At 46.9% G+C, this 19,479-nt stretch overlaps 1 protein-coding gene across 1 annotated transcript in view; it reads left to right on the top strand.

The window, feature by feature from the left end:
- Positions 1-19,479, top strand: part of LOC129384105 (calcium-activated chloride channel regulator 1-like) — a 548,714-nt gene that overhangs the window by 189,044 nt on the left and 340,191 nt on the right. The window contains exon 3 of the mRNA XM_055069245.1: positions 4,260-4,352. The gene's annotated coding sequence lies outside the window, so the exon portion shown is untranslated. The remainder of the gene's footprint in view (positions 1-4,259; positions 4,353-19,479) is intronic.

Below are 19,479 nucleotides of genomic sequence, written 5' to 3'. Positions count from 1 at the left end.
GCTGGTGGAACAAGTTTCGTCCAGAACCGTCTTCCACCACTGTGATGCACACAGTGGTGCCGATAACTTGACACCAAAGTGTTGGTTTGGATGAACAAGTCAAGAACAGACCGCCCAGGAGAGAGCGCCCTGTACACGAACCAGTGTGAGCGCGTCATTCCCGATGGGCTGTCGTGCCGAAGGTGCGCTGTCGATGGCTGGCATTAAAGCTTCCGCACGCTGTGTCGAGGGTAGTCGACGCACGTCCGAGTTGTGAGCTGGTGATGCAAGCTTCGTCCAGAATCGGCTTCCAGCACTTTGATGCAGATAGTGGTGCCGATAACTGGACGCCAGAGTGTTGATTTGGATGAACAAGCCAAGAACAGATGGCCCAGGAGATAGCTCCCTATCACATGAACCAGCGTGAGCGTGCAATTTCTGATGCACTGTCGGGCATTTAAAGGGTATTCCGGAGTTCTAGCTAGCTGGCGTATTCCTTTACTTCTGGTTCTTACCCACTACGGCATAGCAGCCGGTTGTTAAAGGTTAAGGGAAGCTGGAGCGAGAAAAAAACTAAATCATAAGTCAAGGTGAGCGACAACATTTCGGATAACTGAGAAATGTCACATACATAATTACGCAACTAACTGAACGTAAACACACTGCCGTGAAGGACACCAATATTTATTCCAGTAGAAACAGAGGTGCTGAATGTCTGGGGATGGTATCAGCCCTATTATTTACTTAAATCATTCTGCAAACAAAATTTTCTGTATCTCGATGCACTGATGTAAGCTGTACCCGGTACACCAAGAATCAGAGGTCCACTTATAGGCTTTCTGGCTACTACATCTGCCATTTCATTGAAGTATAAAGTGCGGTGGCGGATAAGCCACCGCGAATTTTAGGGTCTAAATTTAGAAGCATACGTAAGATTGCTGTATTCGTTGCCGTGGAAAGCGACACACATGCCGATACAAAATCTGTAACTACGAGAGCTGACGATTAATTAGCGGGAAGCTTGCGCAGCTCTAGGTCAAAAGCCAACAATTATATGATGAAAATAGGCTTGTAATCTGGAAGGTCTATAGAAAAAGGACCAACAGACAGGAGGAGAGAAAATGCCTACGCCAGCATTCTCTTCACACAGTGAAGCACGCGTGGCTACTATATTGCTTGCTTCCAGGTGAGAAAGGCAATCTAGTAATGCGTCACTTCAATATTGGTATGAGATTAATTTATCATTTCAGGAGCAAATATCGTCAAATTCTATCTGGTGACTTGGATTGACCTGTTGGTTGAATACGTTGAATTTGTACATTCAACGGTTTTGACTTTCCCTGAACAAATACAATCTGAGTTATGCGTCGTCGCGGCTAATTAATACTAAGACATGAACTTGGTTCATTAATATAAGCACACATTTATTTTTTAGGAGAATCTTCAATTTGTAGGTATGTTCCGCTTGTGAAGGTCATGAATCTACTTTTAAACATGCCATTCTCGCTTTCACATACAGAACGGTATTTGCAACAAAGTTAGCGTGTCCTAATGACAATATCCCAGCTTCTCTTACTAATAAACCAGAGGTTGCATTTGATAAGCTGGTCTGTCGGAAAACAAGACATCTATACTACATGGCAGCTCGGACAAACATGTTACATATCATAATTATTGTATTTCTTCGCAACCCATTTCATCGATTACTGATCTTACACAACCATCCCACGGCACGAATTGCCTTAGACGAGACTACTTCTGTCGCTCTTCCAGTGGAATGTGGCTTTTCCAGTTGAATGTCACATTATACGCGATTTCTAGGTATTTAAGAGAATTAGCCTGGAGAATGAACTCTTGAGTAAACATGAGTGAAATGTGAACGGGAACATCTAAGGGAACGAGGAGTTTAGAAGGACAGAAAGCTGAGCTAGTTGGTACGGAATTAAAGGGTAAGGCCTGCAGCCATCATAAGTGCAGCCATCCTGCACGCCTATGTTAGATGAATGCGTGATATTGTACAGGCATAGGAATGAAGATACGCGTATTATGGTCGAGGCATGACCTATTAATAGTGGTGGAAGTGCCTGCATGAGTCAGCCTTTGATTCGCTTCCATCTGTAACAGATTAAATCCCTTAATAGTTACCTCTCACGTAGTCCGGCTCGTGTGCCCGCCTGACACTAATGCCATATGAATATTCAAATTATTCCATTCCAGAGCATGCGCAGGTGAGTTTTGTGTCGTCCTTTTTTCGCCTCAGGGTTTCCTTCAGTTGATAGTCAGCGTTCCTGTTATCCACTTCGCTTGTGTCCGTGTCTGCACGCCTTACCCCTTCTTTGCATTATGAACGAGAAGCTCACTTTTATTGACGTTCAGAGGCATATTTATGTTCCCTATCCAAGTTTCAACAGGTTCAAGAGTAAATAAGTAATTTTATAATGATTCATAAAGTAAATGTATATCATAATTCCATGAAAAAAGCGATGTCATTAGCATAAACGTATACCTGAATGTCCTGGAGAAAACGGATGGACCTTAAAAACATATTAAAGAGGAGATAACACTGACCTTTGTGGTACCCTGCGTTTCTGCTTATACCTAGACGATGAACATCCTCTGTGAAAACAGCAGAGTTCTCTTTACCTCAAAAATTCTGAAACTAATGCCGTGTTGTATTTCTGAAACCTGCAATTCTTTAGTACGTTTATCAGTCTGCCATGCTCCACAGAATCATAAGTATAACTAGATCTAGGGTCACTAATGCTCCATATGGCACAGAGCACAAACCAGCCTGGTTCACTCGTCGACCAGTTTGACGTGTTAATATGCAGGGTTTTTCAGCAAATACTTTCGAAAATTCATAAACGTTTCCTGTGGCAGATAGCGCAATTTGTCTTCATGAGGTGGTCGACTCGAAGTGGCGGACATTTCTTGCTGATTATGATACGTGCTGTTTAATGGCGCAGAGGTCAGGTATGGCCAAAGAGCGCCATGCCAAATGGTAATTTTAACAATGTAATGTGAATGGCGTGGACAGTGAATTCATCATGGTAGATGGGACATGGCTGTAAAAACACCTAAGAACTGTCGCTGTAAATGGCGTAAAATACATAGCTACTAAAATGGTGACACTGATTAGTTAAAAGAGATGGGGACATTTCTTGCTCAAAATACTGAACGCATAATCGAAAGATTAACGAAAATTTGCTAATCAACATTTTAACTACCACACTTTAGCCCCATATTGCAATGTACAAATTCGAGTCATGTAGTTCGCAAGGCGGATCCAATTCGAACGAATTCTCAGGATGAAACCAGTGTCGAGATTTTAATTCGTCAACTCTGCGGAGAAACATATGGGCATTCCACTTATTTTTGTACTTGAATGCATAAAAATGACATTTTGTTAAGAAAGTAACTGGAACGTGACAGCCTTTCTACGCAAAGTTCGGGAAATATTATGTCGAAATGGATGTCACCCTGAGAATTCGTTCCAAGTGAACCCGCCTTGTGAACTTCTGGCTAGAATTTGTAAATTGCAATATTGGCGGTAAGGTCATTAGTTAAAAAGCATTTAACGACTTTTGTTATTCATTCAATGATGCGTTCGGATTTTTTGAGCAAGTAGTTTCCACCGCTTCGAGTTGATCACCTCGTGAACTAGAACTACAGGCTACCCTTAGAAAATTCCGAATGTGTTCGCTGAAGCATCCTGCTCATAGCATTCATATATTTCCTTTACATGGCATATCCCTTAAGCATATTAGCATCAAATGTTTGGCCAATTCCGCGCAGTAAGTGTGCGTCATTGCCTCTTCTTCTTCCTTCTGCGGATGGCACGTACCCTCGGGGGGGGATTGGCTATGGCTCGCAGTGAAAACACCGCGAGCGTCTTTTAAAGAAAAACGACGAGGACGAGGGCAGTTGCGCGAGCACCACGCGCCGCTCGCACCTGGTTTTCCGTGCTCGAGGCAGGAAGGCTCTTCGATCGGTCAACGTTCTTCGTTCGAGCTGAGTACCGGGTAATATTTTATTCTGTTTGGTTGTTCGTTCTTCCCTCGCTGAGTCCTTTTACTGACGCACATATTGGACGCCACCGGGCTTCCGTGTGTTGCCTTCAGTCTTTGAGTCGAGCAGACCTCGCCTGCGTGGGTTTCGTTCTTACCTCGGGTTTGGCTTTTCAGGTTCATGTTGTTTGAAATGCTTTTCGTGTGATCTTTCGTGTGAAGTGCATTACTGTGACTCTGGCACCTTCTAACTTAACTATTATCTGGATGCAGACCCCGTAGGCGACAGGGCTGTGAGCCTCCCTATGTGACCGTCCAGACCCCTACCTGAACTTCACCCGGCATCTCCATTCAGCTGTGAAACCGGTGAGCTACTTCATGTTGAAAGCACAGTGCGCTGGGCTGACTCAACTCTTCGCCGTTCATATATATCTATTTTTAATATATCTATGATAGCATATAATAGAGCTGTCTTCATATAATTATTCATACCGCATACGAGACCAGTTTTATAGTCTGCTTAAGGATAGTCTTGTTTGTTGCGACCACTAACAAGCGAATTTGCGTATTTACTAGTATTCAACAAAAAGGAATATTTATTTAGTGCGGAAGAACTCGTGCAATATTTCCTAGCTTTCAGTAGTATCTCATCTGTTCTGAAGACGTGTGTATATTAGTGTAAGGTTCTAGCTGTAGGCGGAGACCGTGCTAATAGTTTCCGACATCGTATCCGATGTCTGCTGCACTGTCAATGCACTTGTTTCATCCAATATTTGTTATCGGAGAATGGTTTTAAACTGTGGAAATACGTCAACAGCACATGCTTGTTTTCCGTAGCGTACGCGTAATTTGTCAGGATGCACGCACAACTCTTGCGGAAGGATTTAGTTGCAAAGTTTCCTAAAATTCTTTGATTGGCACACCCACACACACACCCACACTCGCACACGCACGCAAATACCATCTTATGCAGGTTTCTCCAGCATAGAAACCCGCGGGTCTTGTCACTAGACAACGCACGCATGGGTGTATGTATGAAATAAAACACATTTACGAATGAATTTTTCTTGTGCAAGCCATTGCTGTGAAATGCTTGACATGTTAGGCGCGCCCTATAGCAGCAACGTATTTCTGAAACGTAAGGACGTGAATTTTTATCACACAATAGAGCGAAATATTTTTATTATTAGAAGACGATGAAATAAATCACGTGTTGTGAGTGAACACTTTCAGTAGTTAAAAAAGTTTTTTTTTTCTGACAGGTGAAATATACTGGCATAGGGAGCCTTCTTCAGTGAGATGTGCAGTGCACCCACTGTCGTTACGCAGAAGCTATCGCTTAGAAGCACGTCAGCCCACGATTCCTTTTCAGGGGTTTCAGCATGGCCTAGCCTAGCCTTATACAAGTTCAAAGCAAGGTGGCAGGCAAGGAGGCGCCAGTTACGACTCTGATAACTGGGCTGATCCCGGTTATAGTGAAGCTCGGAAAGACACGAGACATCGTGTAAACAAAAGCCGTAAATAGTGAGAATTCAGCCGCCCCGTGGCAGAAGGTACTGCACGCAAGCGCAGACTTTATCAAGGAATAGCCGTCGGTTTCACGCTTTCGTGGTCATTCCGTCTTTGTTATTTCATTGCCTTCACGTTCTCATGTAACTTCCTAAATCCGCTGTTTTTATTCTGCTGCTGTCGTAGCATTGTCATGCCGTCATCACGCCGTCTTGAAGCCGTTGTCGTCATAGCGTTGTCGAAATTCTGTCGTCGACAGCCATTGTCGACCTCGCGTCGTTGTCTCAAAGTCATGGCAATTCCGCCGTGCTCATTACATTTTTTTTGTGGTAGAAATTGCACTGTCGTCAAGCCATAGTCGTCATATTATTCTCTTCACGCTGTCGTTGTAAATAGTCGTCGTCCCATTGACTTGTGATTTCTTCCCATCGACATCACACGTCTCGTTTTTCTCTTCACGCAATCATCGTGGTAAAATTGTCGTCGTCCCCATGTCGTTGATTCCTGAGAGTCACGCAGTCATTGTCCCTCTATCGTAGTTAAGCCATCTTTGCCACTATTTTCACATGTTTACTTCGTCTATATCTTTCAGAAATGGTCCACATCACGTAGATAATTATTTCCATTTCCATTCCTTCACTTCTTTAATGTAGCATGAAGTCCTCTTGAGAAGCACGATATAGTTACGAGTTGTAAAAAAGAATACCGTTATGTTGCTACAGGCATTAGCCTGAGAATGCATTTGACGAAGAGTACAAGTGCAGTATCAGAAGATGTACCTTGATCAGCAAATGTGTCAATGTGCAAATCAACTGGAGGGATGCGCTTTGTGCAGTTTAGTGATATATATGGGAAAGCACAAGAGGGGACCCTGGTTTTTATAAGCCTGACATATATTTCTTTAAATTTTTTCGTCACGGTCATTACCAATGTTACTTATGCTCGTTATGGCACATCCCTGAGCACCATATACTCCTACCCATGATTGTAGCGCATAACACCCACTCAGATGCCACCTTAGGCAGACTATGCTACACTGGGATACATTGTAAAGTAAGCGCAAATATATTATTTTCTGTGCCGCATATCCTAACGAAGCCTAGGCACGTTGTCTTCAGCCATGTTACTGAAAAAAATGAGCACGAAGAGGACTGCCAGACCAAAATAAGAAGAGCGCTTACGAACAACTCTAGTCATTTCAATAAAAGACCTAGTTCTTGTTGACGCGGCAACACCACCTAGCTTTATAATCGAAATGTTTTACCTACAAGGGTAGGTAAAAAAAAGAATTATAGAGGTTTTCCAAATCCACAAAGAACGTGCAACATTCGTTAGCCACGCACGACTTACACTACGACATAAAGAGTTTGTGTCCTCATTGTGCACTCTAGTTTCTAATCTTTATTAAGCTGGTATCCCACCTTTCTGCTTTACCTATCGGGAAATATATACTCGGTGTTTTTACTTCTTTCTTCAAGTAATTCTGAGCTAAGTGGCGGGGTTGCTGTAGGTTTTTTGTTCCTTTACGCCCTTTCAACTGGATTAGTCGATTCTTCTCCAGCTGTATAGTTTTCTTTGTACTGATACAGCGCCACACTGGACGTTCGAACTTACAGCGCGCCGCTCGGTCATTTCGGGAGCACGCTGCCTTGTTGCTTCAAGTACTCTATATGGGAACCATGTACCATGTTGTTAGTTTGCTCCTGAATTAAACGAATGCGATCGGCTCACCACCCTCTTCCAGCACTTTTCTGGCAAAAGATGCATGCACTATTAATCATGTTGCAAAAAACGCGGAGACGTACTTGTGAGGCGTCTTTATTCCATCTGGCCTACAGGCTACGTCGGAGCAACGTAGAAAACTCTCACCTCACATCGCACTTGCGCGAGGCAAACGCTCAAGTCTACCAGTCACTGTCGTGGCGCAGTATCGCGCCGCGTTGGATCATACTCTACCAAGCGTTCGACGAAACGCTACCGCGCGTTCGCTGTAACACTCCTTGTCTCCTATTTTACGAGTGGCTATTACCCAAACGGTCCGGAGGCCGTTGCTTTCGGCAGCTTTTTCTGACGGTGATCGCTCGGGAACTGTCAGGGGTGGGTGCTGCTCCTGCTCGTTGATGCACATGTCGGGCATCCGGTGGTTCTGCTGAGCTTGGCTCAAGCACTTTTCCAGAATGCGGCAAATCGATTTCATGATGCTCAGACTTCTCGTCTGTTTCCAGAAAAGACCTTCTCAAATTATCAGCATGTATGTATCGCACACGGGTTGCGACAAGTACCAAATATGTACATGGCGATTTCACACGTGTCAGTTTTCCGGGCAACCTTCCAATAAGTTCACCTCGCACCGAGCGCACCACAACAGAATCACCGACATAAAAAGAGCGCGACATACCCCACCAATTGTCTGCGGACAGTTTCACTCTCTCCGCCCTGTCTAGCAGTTCACTCCTAACATATGGTTGGAGCAATATTTGCCAAGTTCACAGTTCAAGAACTCGGCAAACGAGTTCAGCGGGCGCTTTACAAAGAGTTCAGCGGGCGTTCTACACGTGAAATTATCAGGCATCGTGCAATAAGAAAAGAAAATGTTGTCAATTTTGTGCTGCAACGATCTGCTTTCTCATTTCTCTTAATTTATAGTAGCTTCTTAAGAATTGATTTCTTTGTAGTTTGTACAGCTAGTTCCGCCGCCCAGTTTGATTGTGCGTGGTACGGTGGCGTGGGCGTACATTTCACACCGTTAGCTTTCAAGAAGAGTTCAAATTCTTCATCAACGAACTGAATGCCGTGATTGGTAACAATCCCATCTGGAAGCCCATGCGACGCAAACTGAGGACGTACAATTTGCACAGTTTTCGAGCCTGTGTATAATTTTCATTTCAAGCCAATTTGAATATGCATTCACTGCGATCAATAATATATTTCCTTCTTTAGAGGCAAAATCTACGTTCATGTACTCTTTCCCATGGGCAATCGCTCCCTGTTCACCGGCACAAAGGTACAGGTTGAAACGAAGGAAACACAGATTGGCAAGATTTACATTGGTGTGCTACTTGTTCTATAGCTTATCGATGTCTGGCCACTACACCACTGAACGCGCCACTGTCGTCATTAGGGTGATTCCCAAATTCTGCTAGAAAAAGCTATAACCTTTGTTTGCCAACTTTTAGGCACTACAACCCTTTTGGTCCAAACAATGCAGCCATTGTCAACTGCATGCTTGAACCGACGAACCCAAAATGGTTGTAGCTCATTTGAAACACTTTTTGGACAACGGTGCGAGATCATGTTTCCAAGGCTTGTTGGAAGCCTGTCACAGTCTGTTGCACGTTCAATATCTTTGGCAGCGAACAGCAGGTCACTGAGAATAGAAAGGTACGAATTTTTTTCAGCGAGCTCTTCCGTGTCAGATAACGGCAGATAACAGCATGAGTACTTGCTCTTCCTAGCCCGTGCGCTATTAGGTGTCGATAGTTAGCCAAGAAGGTGAACCATTTATGCACTCTCGCTACAGCAACAGCGCTTCCCTGCCTCTTTAGGCCGAACAGTACTATCAGTGGATGTTGGTTTGTTACTACGGTAAAGGTTTTTCCATGCAGGTATTTATGAATTTTTTACGCCAAAGACGATACTCAGGGTTCCTTTCTCAACGTGGCCGTAGTTGCACCCTGGCGCCGTGAGATTGTGAGGCAAAGGCGGCGATTGGTAACAATCCCATCTGGAAGCCCATGCGACGTAAACTGAGGACGTACAGTTTCCACAGTACCTTCCAACGCCTTCCAACGTCATTCTCCACATGTGAAAGTAGTTATCCGACGCCATAATCCGGGGCATCATATGGGATTTGATTGTCTTTGCGAACAGCGTATCACTCAAGATTTTCGTCAGTCGCCAGCGCCTTGCATTTATTGAACGCATCGGCACAGTGTCGTGACCAGCGCTTCTTGGTCTCTTTGCGTAGCAGCTCATGTAAGGGTTCCAAAGCCAGTTCCAAATTTGGAAGGAATTTGAAATAAAAATTTACCAAACCAAGAAAGCGTCCAGCTGCGTCACATTGACCGATTTCGGTGCCTTTTTTGTGGCTAGTACCTTATCCACAAAGGATGCAACCGGTGCGTGTGAATTTTGCGATCCAGATAAATTAATTTCTAGAAGAGCTTCTACTTTTCGGCGTTGACCTTTTTACCGTGGTTACTTAGGCTTATGAGCACTTCCTCGACTCCATTCTCGGCACTGCTCGTAGTTCTCGCCAGATATTATGATACCGTCCAAGTAGCAGGCGGTTGCCCAGGATCTGATTCATTACTGCTTGCAATACGGCAGGCGCGCATGCAACGCCATAAGGCAAACGCTCTAACCTGAAAGGGCCCACGTGCATATTAAACTACTATAGAGGGCAGAGAATCAAATATCCTCCGCCACACACACTACTTACACAACAGGAAGCAGCCGACTGGAGAAGGCTACAAACCGGAACTTTCTATAATCTACACATACTAAGTAAAATGTACCCGACACAATACAGAAACTCCTGCCCATGGTGCGGAGAAATACCAACTCTTTACCACATAACATGGGAATGTAAGCATAACTACACATTCCATAAACATAAAAACCTGAGTGCGGAGGGATGGGAGGGCCTGCTCACCAGCAGCGAGCTCACCGCCCAAAGGGCAATGGTGCAGCACGCGTGCGAAGTGGCCAGGCTCAGTGGAGCCCTGGAATAGGGGCACACCCGTGCTGAAGAGCCAGGCAGCAAGCGCAAGACGGCTCACCGCTAAACCCCTTGATAGTATCAATAAAGTTTTTCTCTCTCTCTCTCTCTCTCTCTCGCGCACTCAGATTACAGAGAGCAAAATCATGGAGCAATATGTGTGAGACATGCTTCGGCGAAATAGCATACGCCCTTCGTCTGGTCCCTGGTCTTCCGCAGTTGTTCTAGTGTAGAAGAAAGACGGTTCCGTTCGTTCTTGCGTCAATTACCATGAACGGAACAAAATCTTGTGCACTGATGTTTACCTTGTGCCACAGGTCGACGATACACTAGGTTCGGTCCTGATTCTAGAAAGAATAAAAGGCATTTGCCAGCACAGACGCGTTGTGTTGACTATAATGTGATGCGTTTTCTAATATGCAATGCGCCTGCCTCCTTCGAAGGCATTATCAATAATGTCTTAAGTGGTTCGAAATAGAAAACCTGTATGCATTGTCTCAGCGAGTTTGGAGCGTTTTCAACGAAGTTCTCACAACACTTCCAACTTCATGAAATTCTTGCCTCTCTTGAAAACGCTGGACCATAGCTAAAGACTAAAAATGCAGTTTCGCTAGCAAGGCCATGAATGCTCTTAATCGGCATACAAAATATTTGACCGTACCCTGAGAATCTTGCCGCAGTCATCGAATTTCTCCGTCCGCTGCGTCAAAAAGACCTGCGCTGCTTTCTCGGACTTGCTTCGCACTTGCGGCGCTTCATACGCAACTTCGCTGCACCTGCATCCTGACTTCATTTGCTCCTCGCAAGTAGCGCGCCTTTTGTTTGTTCCCACAAATGTGAAAGCACTTTCATGACTTTGAAATATGTTTTGACGTCCGACCCAGTGCTACGCCACTTCGATCCCAGCGCGCCCGATATCCTTCACACTGTGCTAGCAGTCATGCTCTTGGAGACGTTCTCCTGCAACGAGACAATACCTCCCGCCAACAAGTAATTGCTCACGCTAGTCGTACTCTAACCACTCCAGAAAAGAATTACTCCGTAACCGAGCACGAGCGCCTTGTTGTTTAGGCGCTGCCAAAATTTCGCCCATATCTTCAAGGCTGCCATTATAAAGTCGTTACCGACCATAAATCAGTGTGCTGTATTTCACTGATAAAGAACTTATCCAGTCGCTGTGGCTGCGTGCTTGGCTTACAGGAGTGCGATTTCGATGTCACCTACATGGGGCTTTACAACGTAACACTATTGCAATGTTTTCATTCTAATCTCCTAAGGTAAAATTTGCGTAACCGCCGACGCAAGCGTCGGGCGGTGACCCGCAGGTTTGTCTGAACAGACCAATGAAACGCTGTTCTCATTTATGGGAGGTCACTTTTGTTCGCTTGAAAAATGAATAACATTGCTTACACTGAGCGGCTTGTCTTCTCTAATGCGATGAGAGAGGCGAGGAGCACACTCAAGTGGAGAGGGACTCGATGGGGCTTAGCCAGTGCACTGAAAATTGATAACCGGAAGAAGAGGGTGGGGCCGGTGTTTGCGATTTGCCCGCTTTCTCTTACTTGGATGGTGGTGGCTGGTCAAACATCATGGCGGTAAGCAACTACAGCTTAAGAATGCCGTTAAACCGGTCCCCAGTAAACAAGAGTTGGCAAAGCGAGGTCGTTAACGTGCTGAAAGTGCTTGATAATTTTACACTGCCACGCAAAATGTTTTATTCCTTTCGCAACGGGGCAGTGTTCGGCTATTCAGAAGAACATTCATTTTTGTTCGGCGTATTAATGCATCATTTGCGCGTGCACGACACTTTGACGCGGTGAGTTTTCGCGGTTTTGTGACGTCGAGCGACAAGCAGGTGATGTGGGTCCAGCCCGAAAACTTTTGACCAATAGCCGAGGTCTAACGGCGAAAAGCCATTGAATCAGAAATAACTATTTTTCTTTCGTTCGGTCCAGTCATGCATAATCAATGTGCACGCGTCATATCAGATGGCGAGCTATCGCGGGTTTCGTGACATGGCGTGACAGACAGGCGAAGTGGGGCTGAACCAAAAAAGTTCTTGACCAGCGGCGGAGGGCTGATTGCGGAATTGGAATAGAAAAGTTTGGAATATCTTTACGTTGTAGCACCCATGGTTTGAAAGAAGCGCCCAGACACCAGTGCTCTATCTTGGTGTCCTCTGCCGAACCATGGCGCCTCAGCATCACGTCTTCGTACTAGCGTACATCCCGAGTTCTCTTTTAGGGCTTTGCCCATTAGAACGTTGGATTAGCTAAAACCAGAGAGTCCATTTGTTCTTCTATGCCACCAACGTATCGCCCATAATGTCGAGCTATATTCGAGCGCATGGAAGGTTCTACTTCACTTGCGAACGCCCGACTTCGTCGACAACATAACCAATTCAAGCTGCACCGTGGTGCCTTACATCGCTACATTTATAACGTGGATGGCAACGAATCGGTACGGATCATACCGCGTTGTCCTCGGCCAGAGGTGCTGGAAGCCTTTCACGATCATCTGAAGGCTGGTCATCTAGGCTACCACAAGACATACGACAGAGTACGAATTCGCTACTCCTCGCCTGGCCTCTTTTCAGCCGTTGGCAGGTACGTCGCATCCTGCGTTCATTGTCAAAACGCGAATGACCAACAGCTCCTTCTGGTTTTTTGCAACCTCTTCTTTCTACCGCTTCGTCTTTCGTAGTCCTTGGAATAGATTTGACCAGCCATCTTCCCAAAATTTTAAATGGCAATCGTTGTATTGTGACAGCTGTTGACCATTTACCACGTTACGCGGAAATAGCCTCTCTACATTCGGGGACTGCGGTTGAGGTTGCCAATTTCTTTCTACGCAAGTTTTTTACGCCATGGAGTCCCTCGCGTTCTCCTCAGAAACCACTGCAAGGTCTTCCTCTCTTCTATCCTTACTGAAGGTATTAGTGCCTCAGACACTATACACAAAACGAGTTCCGGTTACCTTCCGCAGACCAACCGCTTGACGGAGAGTTTTAATCTACCTACTCCGATATTATTGCAAGCGTACATCCGCCTCGACCAGGCGAATTGGGATGCAATATTTCCGTTCATGACATTCGCCTATTACATGGCTACGCAACATACCACTGGCTTTTCTGTTTTTTTCTCGCCTACGGTTTCTCACCAAGTTTCGTACTGGATGTATCTTTCCTTTCGACCGATGTAACCCCAGTAGCTCCTTTACGAGAAGTTTTTGCCTCGCCTCGCGGACTGCCGCCACCTCGCCCGCATGAACACCGCCATCTCTCAGGACACTCGGTAGTCCCTTCACGACCCGACTCAACATGCTGTCACTTTTTCTCCTGGCAACGAAGTTATTTTTTGGACTCCTGTGCGTGTTCGCGTCATACGCGTAAAATTCCTCACTCGATTTATTCGACGCGGCATGATCATTGAGCAGACAGCCCCTATTAATGCGTCTACGCACTCAGAACGCCGTCCGATCATAGTTGCCCAGGGCAGAGACAGTTCAGTTCTCTCATTTAAAGGCATATACTGGACGCACTTCATGTTACCCTCGCGCGGTAAGGCGACTGCTTCCACATCGAGAGGGAAATAGTGTGAGCGAAACACATGCCTGACTCATCATCATCTCTACATATCACCATCCAGTGTACTTCTTCTTCCCTTGTATATATCACCATTATCTGCACAGCTTCATATTTGTTGTATCAGCACGAGCCCGGCTGGAATAAAGCAGTTCCGTATAAAATATATTTCAGTCTGAAAAACAATACGTACAGACACGTGCATATTTCACCCAAAGTATTCGAAAAAAAGAATTTAGCGCTTACCGCTGCACTGTTATTTCTCAGGTTTTGCAGAAGTATCACATCTTGAACTATACCTCGTTCACTATAGCACCTGGCAGAGTTAACTGCACGTTTCTAAAGAAAAAAATCTGCGTTAGCACGCTGTAAAGGAGGATCCCCAGCGAAGCTTTGTATGTGGGTCCCTCAATGGCAGACTCTCCATTGCCGTGCGACAAACGCCGTATGCCCATAAATAGAAGGCAAGGCACGCCCATGCCCTTGTGCACAATGTTGAGCCTTGGCGGATGATGAGGGACTACGGGTTATACATACTCATGTATTGTTGCAAAACACGGCACGATACCTTTTGCGAGTGAATCCCGGCACGCAGAACACACGCACACCTCACCGCATTGCGAGGGTACCCACTACTTCACCGTAGCCCATGCGATCGTGGGTTAGTCGACGTCCTACAGTTGAGGAATGGCTATGAGGTCACTCGAAAAGCACAAGCGGTGACATACAAGACAGGCCACACAAAATTGGTTCCCCACGAACTCCCTCTGAAACCTGTCCGTTGCTACGGTGAAATGTTCGAAGTTTCCAGCGTCGGCGCCACATGGACCGCTCGCATTTCTTTACGCCTCGCGATCGTGGCGGGCAGCACGTGTACGGGACTGCCGCCACGGTTGAGCGGAAGGAAAGGGAAGGAGATACTCAAGCGCTTAAAACGCCAAAAAGGGAGGACGGTGCGAACGTAGACACTGCCGGTGCGGGTAAAAGTGTAGTATCCATTCTTACCAGCAGAGTATTGTACATGCTGGACCGAAGATATTAAATTTATCTTTGAAAGCTGGCACAATGCTTCAAACCTGCCTTACTTCCGCCGCGTTTCGGCCCGCTATTGCAATATTTTGGAGATCGGTCCACGTATGGGGAAAAATTATCGATCTACATGGCATGGTAAATGTATGCCATTTTTCCCAGAACCTAGCCATATACAGCTTCGCTGTAAAATATGGAAACCTGTCTTCGTTACGGAGATACACGCTGCTGCCGCGCCGGCAAAATTGTAAAATTGTGTGCCACCAGGGGAAACACAAGCTTATGCTTGTGCCAGTGCGGCAGAAATTAGCATTCCCAAAAACGAAGGCGACTTTGCTCTTTTTTGTTGAAACAACACAACTACCTCTGCCAAGCTCGCCGTGGAACCCGTATACTAAAAACACGGTATCTTGCTAAATTTGGGCTAGAACATTGCACCGGTAAGCGGAAATTCTTTTTAGGAGACTTTAGGCAAAATACGCTGGTCGTTGTAGGCACCACAAGCATTATAAACGAGTTGTCACACGCTGCGATAGTAGGATGGGTTTATTTGCTCGTTTTTGTTTATGATACTTCATCACGGACGCCACCCCACTTACGCATTCTCGTTGAATTAAGCACAGCGCTGCTGTCGCAGTAGAAGTACCAACCGTAATGAAGCAGACGCGCGTCGTGTTTCCGATTGCAGCTCGGAGACAACGACGACGACCCGCGCTGTGATTTGCAGGAGAGCTCGGGCTGTTCGCTGCTACTAGGCTGCTGTTTATCTGCTGGTTCTACCATTAAATGAACATCATTACATTTGGTGGAGATGGCTGAAATCGCTCGAATCAACGTGGAGCTCCGCAATCGTACGTAGCACACCGTCACCATGATTGATGCGCCCAACGCACCGACTGTACCCCTGGCTGCCCCTGTGAATTGCGCCGGCGTTCTCCTTTAGTGCGTCCCGACCATCTTTCCCGGAACCGCAGCACATGACGTCGAAGACTTGCTGTGCTCCTATGAACGTGTAAGGGCTCACAATAAGTGCAACGACAAGTGTAAACTGAACGTCATGTTTTGCCTTGCTGACATCGCAAATCTATGGTTTGAGAATCACGAATCTGACATTAATAGTTGGTCCTCACTCAACACTCATCTCGCCGAAGTGTTTGACCGCCCCACTGTCCGCAAGCTACGCACCGAACAGCGTCTACGCCAGCGAGCACAGCAACCAGGCGCGACTTTCTCCAGTTAAATTGATGTCTTGGATCTCTGCAGCCGTGTTAATCCAACGATGGCGGAGGGCGAGAAGATCAACCGAATTCTGAAGGGCATTGAGGACGATGCGTTTCAAAAGGTGCTGGCCATTAGTGCAAGAAGCGTCGCCGTACTCTTCAACCTGTGTCACAGTTGCGACGAATTGCGCCGCCAACGTAACATCGACCGCCAAAACGTCCCACAGGCTGACTCGGTCTCGGCCATTCCACTTGCCGCTGGCCATACCGATCCTTCTGCTCTCGTCCTTCAGCTCAAGGATTTCATTTGCGAGGAAGCGGCCCGCCAGCTGTCGCTGCTCCTCACAGCCAGGAGCCTGCCCCAACACTGACTCCGGCCGTGCAGCAAGCGATCTATGTCCGACGCACTCATATCTGAGTGCGTCAGATATCAAATATCTGACGCACTCACCCCGTTCCGCACGGCCACCCCCACCGTCATATTCCGTCCCACCACCAACGCACCGGGTTCCCGTTCCACGGCATTCACCCTAGCTTCTTCATCGAGCCGACACGTGGCGCACGCCAGAAAACAGGGCTATTTACATCGCCTGTGGCATTGCTGGCCACGTTGCGCGCATATGTCGTCGTAACATGCCCTCGCACCTTGACGCCTTGGACCAGTTTCCCTACGTGCCATAACATACCGCCGATATACGCTGCCAAGATGTCGCTAACTCACCGCAGAGCCCTTTCGATCGCGACCGCCGTTCACACAGTCACAATTCTCCTCCTCCACGTCGACGGTCGCTGTCATCTAAGCGTCGTCGGCCACCTACTGCTGAGGGAAACTGATTAGCGCAGCTTCGGAGGCAGGAACTGCAAGCTCATCGAAGTTTCTAAGGCCTGCAAAATGCAAAATGCCAGAAAAGCTAAGGCTACCCACACTCCCAAAATATGACAGAAAACTTCACTACGTAAGTTTCGCTGCCCCTAAAAGTTTAACATGTTCACCGCCTTTAACGCTTCTTCTTGGGTTCTCTTCTGCTGATAAAACACGATGACACCTCGCAGAAGGTGAAAAGCTTGTTCTACCTCCGTAGCCGGCCACATTCCGACAGTGGTCAAATGCACAAAGGCGCCTTCAAATCAATTTTGGAAACCGATAATAAGTAATGTGTTGTTGATGTCAGCGCTTGGAATCGCTAACTACCTGCGTGTTATAGTCCAAGTGGAATCTCATAGAAGTCCAGGCTATTCAGTCAACATCATCACATTGATCAGCACTAACGCTTCCACAAATAAACTAGCCGAGTAAGAATGCACGTTCAGGTGCACGTCAGAGTGCTGCACACCAAGTTTCAGGAAGCACATGGAGGTTCAACATTCTAGAAGGTTGGGATGAAATCGGTTCAAGTGGTTGATCTTGTCAGACTGACGCACTTCGTTCGGAGCAGTCGCAGCACATTTAGTACGAGGCCAACGTTGGGTTGGTGATATGCAAGCAGCACCCAACGCAATTCTGTAAAAATGCAAAAGTGGCTTTGCAGAACGAAGCGAACTACGACTCAACAGCAGCATTCAGTTAAATTTCCGGACGAATTACGGGTGCTGAAAAGCGTCATCAGCAAATTTTTATACTCACTGCAGGATAAAAGGCTCTCCTTCTGACCTCTAATTACCGTTGATCTGCGCTAGCTAATTCCAAGGTATTCCTGAAAATTTCCTTATTTCATTACCCCACCTAATTTTATGCCGTCCACAACAGCGCTCTTTTTGCCCCAACACTTCCCGCCCTACGAATTACTCGGCCAGCCAAGCGTAAACTTTTCTTGTTAATTTCGACTACCGCTACCCCGTTTTGCTCTGTGATCCACACCGACCTGTTCCTCTCTCTTAGAGTTAGGCGTAACATATTTTGTTCCATCGGTTCCTTTAGTGATCGCTGTTTTCACGCTACATTGTTAACCTACAAGTTTCTGCCTCAGATGATAATACTAGAAAAACTGAATGATTGCACACATTATTTTCAACGACAGCGGTTAGCGTCCAGCCACGATTTAGTAACGCGAGCTGTATATGCTCCGCCCTATTTTCATTCTGTAAAGTTGCATCTCATTGTCGAAGCTACCTGTCCGTAATTGACATTATAGACCTTATTCCTGTACATCCTCTGGAGGCTGAACGCCGATCATGAATTTTTGTTTGGTTGACAGGATATTCGACATTACCTCTGAATTCTGCATTGTTGGAAACTCAGCGCTGACGCCCGTTGTTGCAAATGGGTCGCAAGCCCCAAGGGTAGCGTTGGCCTGGCGGCCTGGGGCACAACTGGAAGCATCCGAAGGTCCCGGCAAAGCATGAGTCGACTGGTAACAGAACAACTTGTTTATTCTAACATCGCAAAAGAGCGGGCGGTCAGGTCGACCGAAGTGGAGAGACGGGCGAGCACGTAACTCAACAGAAGAAATCGGAGCCTCCCTCGGCGTCCGGGGGCAGCTGCTTTTATAGTCTCGGAGTCGAGGGCAAGAGGGAACGCCTGATAGAGGACCACGTGACGCGCGGCACGGGCAGGCTGAGAGACACGTTGGGACGAGTGTAGTGACGCATCCGCCGGCCGGGCGCCGGTCAGACCTCCTCGCTTCACACTTGGGGAGCTCCTCTCCCCGGCTGCCGCGCTTTGACAAGCGTGGGCACACACGCACACACGCACACACGAAGACACGTGGCACTGAAACACGCCTGGACGCGCTTGGCGGGGAGGCTTTGCGGCAGCTCCGAACGGGCCAAAATGTCCGCCGCTTTGAACGAAGCCCCGGCGTCCGTTGCATCCGCGCCGGCTATACCGCGCGTCGTAGGCGAAACTTCAACAGACCGCCCCGCCGGGGGAAGGAGATCCCGATGGTCAGGGGACTGCATCCGCTGTCCGGAGGGATGTCGCTTGATGATGCTCATAACCGAAGTCGGTCGTCCTTCGGCGTTTCTTGAGCGCAGCGCACAGAGAATGGAATCGTTCTCTCGTTCAGTTTCACCCAGGACACTGCAAAGTGACTTCAGGAGAGTTGCCATTTTTCTCTCGTTCCCGGCAAGCGTTAGAACTACGCCGAAACTCAACCGCTCAGTCAGCAAGCACGAAACAACCCTCACCAAGTCCTGCCAGGCTCTTTCCCCTTTTATACCACTGCCTAGTTCCTTACAGTAGTCTAGCAGCACTCAGAACGCGTCCACAAATTGGAAAATTGCACTAGAAAGCACGTCATCACTTTGAAACACTACACAAAAGCAATATGTTAAAAATCCTGCCTCAGGAAGAAAAACATCAGTAACAAACAATTTCGAGGCTGATTCTTACGTTAGGGGCTTCGACTTAAGCCATCGGCGTTACCGTTGAGACTCCCCTTTTTGTAACGCACCTCAAAGGAATGTTGTTGCAAAGCGAGGCTCCTGCGCAGG

This window comes from Dermacentor andersoni, chromosome 9, assembly GCF_023375885.2.
Source record: "Dermacentor andersoni chromosome 9, qqDerAnde1_hic_scaffold, whole genome shotgun sequence".
In the NCBI taxonomy this organism is placed as follows: domain Eukaryota; kingdom Metazoa; phylum Arthropoda; class Arachnida; order Ixodida; family Ixodidae; genus Dermacentor; species Dermacentor andersoni.
The sequence above is the reverse complement of the archived record's forward strand: the minus strand, read 5'-3'. Positions and strand labels throughout refer to the sequence as shown.